This window comes from Hippopotamus amphibius, chromosome 8 (genome assembly GCF_030028045.1).
Source record: "Hippopotamus amphibius kiboko isolate mHipAmp2 chromosome 8, mHipAmp2.hap2, whole genome shotgun sequence".
Classification (NCBI taxonomy): Eukaryota; Metazoa; Chordata; class Mammalia; order Artiodactyla; family Hippopotamidae; genus Hippopotamus; species Hippopotamus amphibius.
Genome location: NC_080193.1, coordinates 19,761,978 through 19,769,939, shown reverse-complemented (window position 1 = coordinate 19,769,939; position 7,962 = coordinate 19,761,978).

Here is a 7,962-nt window from a genome sequence, read left to right as displayed (position 1 = left end):
CAAAATTTTTTAATTTTGATGAGATGTAATTTATCTCTTTTTCCTTTGGTTGCTTGTGCTTTTGGTGTCATTTTGAGAAACCATTGCCTAATCCATAAAATTGAGTTTTGAGCATTCTTTATATAGTCTGCTCACAAGTCCTTCGTCAGATTTGCAATTGGTAAACATTTTTCTCCTAGTCTGTGCTTGTCTTTTCATCCTCTTAACAGGGTCTTTAGAAGAGAAAAAAAAAATTAATTTTGAGGAATTCCAATTTATTGATTGCAATCCTTCCAAAAACACCCACTCTTGTGGACATGTGTCATTCTTTTTGAATGTCCTATACCAGAACACCTTTACTACTATTAGAAACATTTTCCGAGACTGGGAAATAAGACAAAAAGGGAGCCATACGTCCTTTGAAAGAATAAAAGTATCCAAGAGTCTACAGTGATGTAAACACATCAAAGAGATGAACCAGGGAGGACTCCTGGGATTTTGGTGACGCAGCTGAGTGGTTTTACTTTTTCCTCAATTCCAAAACCACCACAATATGGCTTCCGGTCCCCCATGGCTTATTCAAACTCCCCTAGCAAAGTTCCCAGTGACCTCATGTTCTCAAATCAAGTGTATCTCTTCAGCCTTTATCTTATTTGACCTCCTGATGGCTTTCAATAGTGCCAATCATTTCCTCCTTCTTGAGAACCACTTTTCATCTTGTTCCATGACCACATGTTTTTCTAGTGCATTTTTTTCCCTCTTGAGGGTGTTTTCTCAGTGTTTTAGACTAAATCCTCTTCCTGTACCTATTCCGTTAATGGAGGTGTGTTCCGGGGCGCCACACTTGACTCACACAACTCACATTGGTCCTCTCTTGAAGGCTTATAGTTTTATCAACACAGTATACCGATGGCACCCAAATGTGTGTCTCTGGTTCTTTCCCTCAAGCTCCAAATCCAAACGACCAGTGGCCTGCTGTACATCTTCACCTGAGGGTTCCATAACACTTCCACCTCACCATGTCAATAACTGAATTTTTCACATCACCCAAGCCCTGTAATCCTCTCTCAGGTTGCAGCAACAACGTCTATCCAGTTGCCCAAACAAGACACCTGGAAGTCATCCTCAATTCCTCCCTTTCTGTTTTCCCCAGATCCAATCAGTCACCTCCTAAAGACTGGATTCTACCTCCTACAGTTTTCACCAATCCATCTACACATCTTCATCTCCACTCTATTACCCTGGTCCACATCATCCATTTTGGCTATGTCGAGTGTGAGGTCCAGGTGGGACATTCAGGTGGAGATGTCCATTGGGCAGTTGGACATTTGGATAGAAGGAGAGACATTAAAGCGTGAGGAACATAGACCAAGTGTGGGGCCCTTCGAGGCATGTCCATTAAAGGGCCAAGCAGGAAGATGATTCAGCCTCAGAAGGCTCTGTCAGAGGCTGAAACCCAAAACATATCAGGAGGGGACTTATCAGGAGGGGACTGGTGGTCCAGCGATTAACACTCCACGCTTCCAGTGTGGCAGGGCCCGGGTTGGATCCCTGGTCAGGGAACAAGATCCCACATGCTGCAACTAAAGATCCCATATATGGCAACGAAGATCCTGCATGCTGCAACTAGACCTGGTGCAGCCAAATAAATAAATAAATAAATAATAAATAAATAAATAAATAAATAAATAAATAAATAAATATTTTTTAAAAATCAGGATAATGTTGTCATGAAAGAAGAGGGGAAAAGTTTTCAAGAAGGAGGAGGTAGTGGCATTATTGCATGCTATGAAGTAAGATTGACAATATGAGGTCACTAGAGACTGTATTGGTTGCCACAAATACCATAAATTTAGCAGTTTAAGACCACCGAGTTACTGTGTTACAGTTTCTGCAGGTCCGGAGTCTAGCATGATGTAACTAGATTCTATTCTCTGCTTGGAGTCTTACCACGCTAAAGTCAACGTATCAGCTGGGGCTACAGTTCTCACCTGGGGTCCAGGGACCTCTTCCAAACGCACTGGTTGTTGGCCAAGTTCATTTTCTTCTCATGTTTCCCACCTGGGCCCCCTCCATCTTCAAGCCAGCAACAGCAGTTGAGTCTCTCTCATGTTTTGAGTCTCTCTTCTTCTTCCTTCCTCTTTGTTTTTAAGGTTCATGTGACTACACTGAACCCACCTGGTAATCAACTTATCTTAAGGTCAACTGATGAGTAATCTGAATGACATCTGCAAAGTCCCCTCTGCTGTGTAATGTAACATAATTGTGAGAGTAAACACCAGAGGGTGAAAATCATGGGGGCAAAATGTTACCTACTGTGGACTTTTCTAGAGGGTTTGGGAAGTGAGGTAAAAGTGAGTCTAGATCTCTCTGTCAAGAAGCTTGGATATGACTTCCCTGGTGGTGCAGTGGTTAAGAATTCGCCTGTCAATGCAGGGGATATGGGTTCAAGCCCTGCTCTGGGAAGATCCCACACGCCTCGGAGCAACTAAGCCCATGTGCCACAACTACTGAGCCTGCCCTCTAGAGCCCGCAAGCCACAACTATTGAGCCCATATGCCACAGCTACTGAAGCCTGCACACCTGGAGCTCGTGCACCACAAAAGAAGCCACCACGAGAAGCCTGTGCACCGCAATGAAGAGTAGCCCCTGCTCACCACAACTAGAGAAAGCCTATGCACAGCAGTGAAGAGCCAATAAATAAATAAGTAAATTTATTTTTTAAAAAAAGAAGCTTAGATAAGAAGAGGAAAGAGACAGCAATGACTAGAGGAAGACTTGGGTTAAGGGTAGAAGGAGCTTGCTGGCTGTCTCTTCTGTTGTGCATTGAGTTCTACGAACCACCCAGGTCCAACCTCATCCCTGAGCTCTTGACTTTTATCCAATGGCTGACTTGACATTAAAGAGATGCCCAGGGGATATCTTGAACTTAACTCATTCCAAACAGGACTCTTGATTTCTCTTCTGCAGACTTCTCCCCCATGGCACATTAACCACTCAACTTGCTTTATCAAAATTCCAGGAGTCATCCTTGATTCCTCTCTTCAGTTCATCTCCACGCCAGTCCACCAGACAGTTCTGTAGACTCCAACTTCATCCACTCACCCCTGGTCCAAGCCACCATCATCTCTCACCTGGAGAGCTGCATAACCTCCTAGCTGGTCCCTCTGCTTCCATCTTGGATCACACGATCCATTCTCCACTCAGCAGCCTATCTCTTTCTCGCCCTTTAAAGTACATCAGTAGGACTTCCCTGGTGGCGCAGTGGTTAAGAATCCATCTGCCAATGCAGGGGACACAGCTTCCATCCCTGGGCTGGGAAGATCCCACATGCCGTGGAGCAACTAAGCCAGTGCGCCACAACTACTGAGCCTGAGGTCTAAAGCCCACGAGCCACAACTACTGAAGCCCACACGCCTAGAGCCCATGCTCTATAACAAGAGAAACCACCGCAGTGAGAAGCCTGTGCACCGCAACCAAGAGTAGCCCCTGCTCACTGCAACTAAAGAAAGCCCACTCCCAGCAACAAAGACCCAAGGCAGTCAAATAAATAAATAAGTAAATAAATAAATAAAGTACACCAGAGCCTATATTTCCCCACGTACAGCCATGCAGCAGTGCCTCATCACACCTGGAATTAAACCCAAGCTCTTTAAAGCCCCCTGAGACCTGGCCTCTGCCCAGCACTCTCCACCACCCTCTCCTTCCCTCACTTCACTCCATCCTGATCTGCTTCCCACTCTCGGCCACATCAAGCTCATTTTTGCACTCGGGTCCCCCCTGCTTGGAGTACTATTGCCCCAGATCTTCCCACAGAAGACTCCTTCTCATCTTTCAGGTCTCAGCTTCAACAGCGTCTCGTCAGAGACTTTTCCTGATCCCCTGACTTAGAGTATGTCACCCATCACTCTCTCTCCCATCCCTTGTTTCATCTGTACAGCTCCTTTCATTGCCTGATATGTTCTTGTTTATTAACAGTGTTTGTTGTCTGCCCCTTGCCCACTAGAACACCAGCTCCCTGAAGGCAGAGGCCTTGTCTGACTTTTTTGCCGTCGTTTCTGAGACCTGAGAAGAGTGTCTGGTCAAAGTCGGCACTCAAAATACGAATAAGTAATTTTAATGAATAACTCTGGAGCACACGTTCTGGTCCTAGGCCTGTAGTTGCAAAGACACCATTGGGAATCCAAAGACGTTCAAGGCCGGGCAGAGTGGCGATGAAGCCTTTGACTCACCCCGTTCACGGTGGTTATCAGGGCCATCCCCGTGCTCTGGTGCGGGCATGCTTCAGAAATTTCCAGTGATAAAGCATTTTACAAACTTCAGGCCAGCTTTGCACCTACATGCGCTCACCAGGATCCTCCCCAGAAATTCCCTGTGGGGCACTGACCCTTAACTCTGGTTACTCACATGTTCCTTGGGGGCTGTGCCTATCAACCCTGGGGCTTCAAAATTTCTTCTAGTCAAATCAACAAGCTCTTTCCAAGAAGAAATGGCACAGACATGTACGCCTTCCTGTGTGTGCCTGTGTGTATCTGTACGGAATCAGGCGTCTGCCCACCTTGAGGGTAACCTCAGCGTTTCCTTCCAGCCCTGCTTTCACCCAGCCTTGGGTAGCAGACTTTCGAAAGTGTTTTCTGGAGAAAAGCTGAGTCATGATTTTGCCACGGGTGGGACAGTGAGTGTCCCTCTGCCTCGCCACCGGCCCTTTATATAGCTCCCGAGGACCATGGCGAGCACATCTGGTTCCAGGAGCTGTTGCCAAAGCAGCCTCGCTGTCTCCTACCATGGTCGTCTCCCACGCAGGTACCACGGGGTCCCGCGGCCACTGATTCTGGGGCACAGTCGGGTCTCACCAGACAGAGGGGAAGACTGGAGGGGCTCAGCCCAGTGGCTGCTCAACAACGGCTCAAGCGGTAGAAGCTGGGGTGGGCAGGGGTGTGTGGCCCGTGCGCCTCACAGCATCACTCTCTTTCTGCAGGATCTGCCAGGTTTGCCCTGTTCCTGGTCTGCTGCTCCGGGACCTTGCTGTCCTCCCACATGGCACCCTATACGCCAGGAACAGATAAACAACGAGCTATAATCAAGGAATTACGGTCCTCATTTGAGAAACTCTTGAATGACTATGTAAGTGCCCTCGAGATTTCTTTTCCAAGCCATTTCTTTAAAATGCTTTCCATTGCCCACAGGAGAAGCCTACTCTTTTCAGACCAGACGCTAGGGCTGTGGATACACCAGGAAGGACTGGAAACAACTAGACAGGCTCGGATGGAACGTTTATGATGGTGGGGGTCAGAGGCAGGGATTAGCCCAGACAGCCCCAAACTCAGCAATTTCTCACGCACTGCTGCTTAGTAGGCTTCTTCATCCCTAACACACTCGGTTTGCAGTAATAGTGAGGTCTCCTCCCGCAGCACATCCCTAGAGATGGGCCATCTTGACCACCCATTCATTCAGCAGCCCCGAAGGAGCAGCCAATGCCAGCCTAAGCTGTAAATGATAGCCCAGCGAGTGCAGGATGTAAAAAATCTGCATCAGGGCAGTTAACAAGTTAGATGTCTGTGTGTGTGCTACTTTATTTAATTAGGACCCAGTTGGCTTCCAGCAGGGGCTCTGCTGAGCCTGACTCATGGAAGGCAAAGTATGAGGTTGAATAAATGTAAATATTCTTTCAGTTTCTCAGGGTTGTGGTCAAGACAGAAGCTCATAGGCAGCTTTGAAAAAACAAACAGATAACAGCACGTGGAAATGATTCTTGAACTTGGCCTTGCTCTTCCCTTCCATCCTGGTGTTTAAACTTTAGCCTTGGCTTCTACGGACACAAAGTCGGAGGTTGTTAGCCCAGGTGATCAGGAAGATCAGACTGATGAGATGCTTCTAGTCCTTAGGAAGAGGGATGGGAGAGGGCGTGGTCTGGAGTCCATAGTGTGTTCGGATAAACTCTCCCTGGCATCTTGGAGGCCTTTCCAGACAAGCATAAACCCCGCTCTGTGAGCAGGGGATATATTGACTTTAACCCAGAGTCACAAAGAGCAAGGAGCAGCATGGAAACCCAGACGCTTTCCTCTTCCCCACTTTCCTGAACCCCTGAGCAGCTAAGAGTAGGTTCCAGAAGGCTGTGCAGTCCTGGGGCAGAGGAGGCAGGGTGGAGCAGCGGTTATAGCCTAGGCTTTGGCACTACTGCCTACTGTGGGTTGGAATCCCCCTCTGCCACCTGAGCTTGCACCAGCTTCATAAACCAACAGAGCTTCAGTTTCTCCCACGAATGGGGACAGTGACGGGCACAGCCTCGCAGGGTTGTAGCACCGATTAGATGAGCCGGTGAGGGGAAGGCACTGTCCAGGCCCCTCACAGAGGAGGCATTCAGACCTTAGCTATCCGGATTTCTGGCTGTTTCGCAAAAGGAACGCTCACCCATTTCTCCTCCTTGTTCCACAGCAGCAGGAAGAGAGAGGAGTGCCGGAATCCAGCCAGTACCAGATGCCGTGCTTCACTCTGAGCCCCCAACCACCACACAACATCAACAGCTCAGCCATCCTGCCTTATTTCAGAGCGATCGAACCATTTTTTGATAACAAGGAGCATATTAATAATGTCCTGGACCATCTCAGTAAACTCGAATTTCAGCATGAAACGGGAACAAAAATTTCTGTGCCTACAGATAGCTTTGAATGTAAACGCTTCATCGTGTCTATTTTAAAAAAGTTTTCAGAGTGCCTGAAATCTGACTTATTAAGTAAATTATTCCAATGATAACCTCGGTGAAGCCTCAGATGCACCAGTCCTGGGAGGCCTAAGATATAAACGTATGAGCTAACTTGAAAAAGATTTCAAGTTATGTCATTGTTATTTGTCTTATTATTTATAGGATGTTTTTCCTCTGAAGGCTTACATCTTATTACACCCTTGTGAGGGCAGGAGGTGTATGTTAACTTATCGATATTTATCATATTGAGATTGTTAATGCTCCTTGGAGGGGCCCTTGGAAACTATTTAATAAATTATATTGAATTTTTCTCATAATCTGTTTTGGGTTTTGTGTGTGAGTGAAAACTGGTGACTGGGAATCCAGGCAGGGTGGTGTTCTGGCTGAGGGGGGTTGGGACGTGCTGTAGAAACAGCTACTATCTGTCACTGCTGTTTCTCCTCGTCAGAAAGGCTTAGTAGCAAAGGATAATACTTCTGGCAGCAATAACCATTCACTGGGCATTTTCTTGCCAGGCCTGTAAGTTCCACCCTTGCCCTCTTTTTATAGCTGGGGAAACTGAGGCAAGAAGTCATTTAGTCACTTGCCCAAGGCCACATCGCTATTAAGTGGCAAGACCCAGGTTGAAGCCCACCCTTCAGCACCCTGCCAACCTCCGTCCCTCCCTGGGCAGCAGCTGGGTCTTTGAGGCACTTAAGGCCGTGCCTGGCACACAGCAGTCACTCACCTACCTACTGCCTGGATTTCCTCACTGGATTTCCGGTGCGTCTGCTGCTGCTAAGGTCTGTTCCATCATTTCACCAGTGGCGTCATAGCCAGGGCCAAGGATTTAGTCACTTGAAGAGATGAGTCCAAAGCTGTTAACGGTTCTTAGCGATCACCTGGACTAGCAGTTCCCCAAGCGTGGGCTCTGGACCAGCAGCATCACCATCACCTGGCAACATGTTAGAAATGCAACTGAATCTGACACGTTGGGGGTGCAGCCGGCAACCTGCGTTTGAAGGAAACTGCCAGGTGCTTCATAGGCACGGTCCAGCCTGAGAACCACCGCTCCTGAGTGACCAGCATCTTCATCTTCACCTTAACTGGGGGGAGACTGAAGCCCGGAGAGACAGTACAATTTGCCCAAGTTCTTGTATAAGGGGGACGAGGTTAGGACTCTGAGACACACAGTCCAGCCTTGGCTTCTTCTCATTCTTACTTTTTTTGGTATTTCTTTTTCCTTTTTCTTTTTTGGCTGCACCGAGAAGCTTGTAGGATCTTAGTTCCCCGACCAGGGA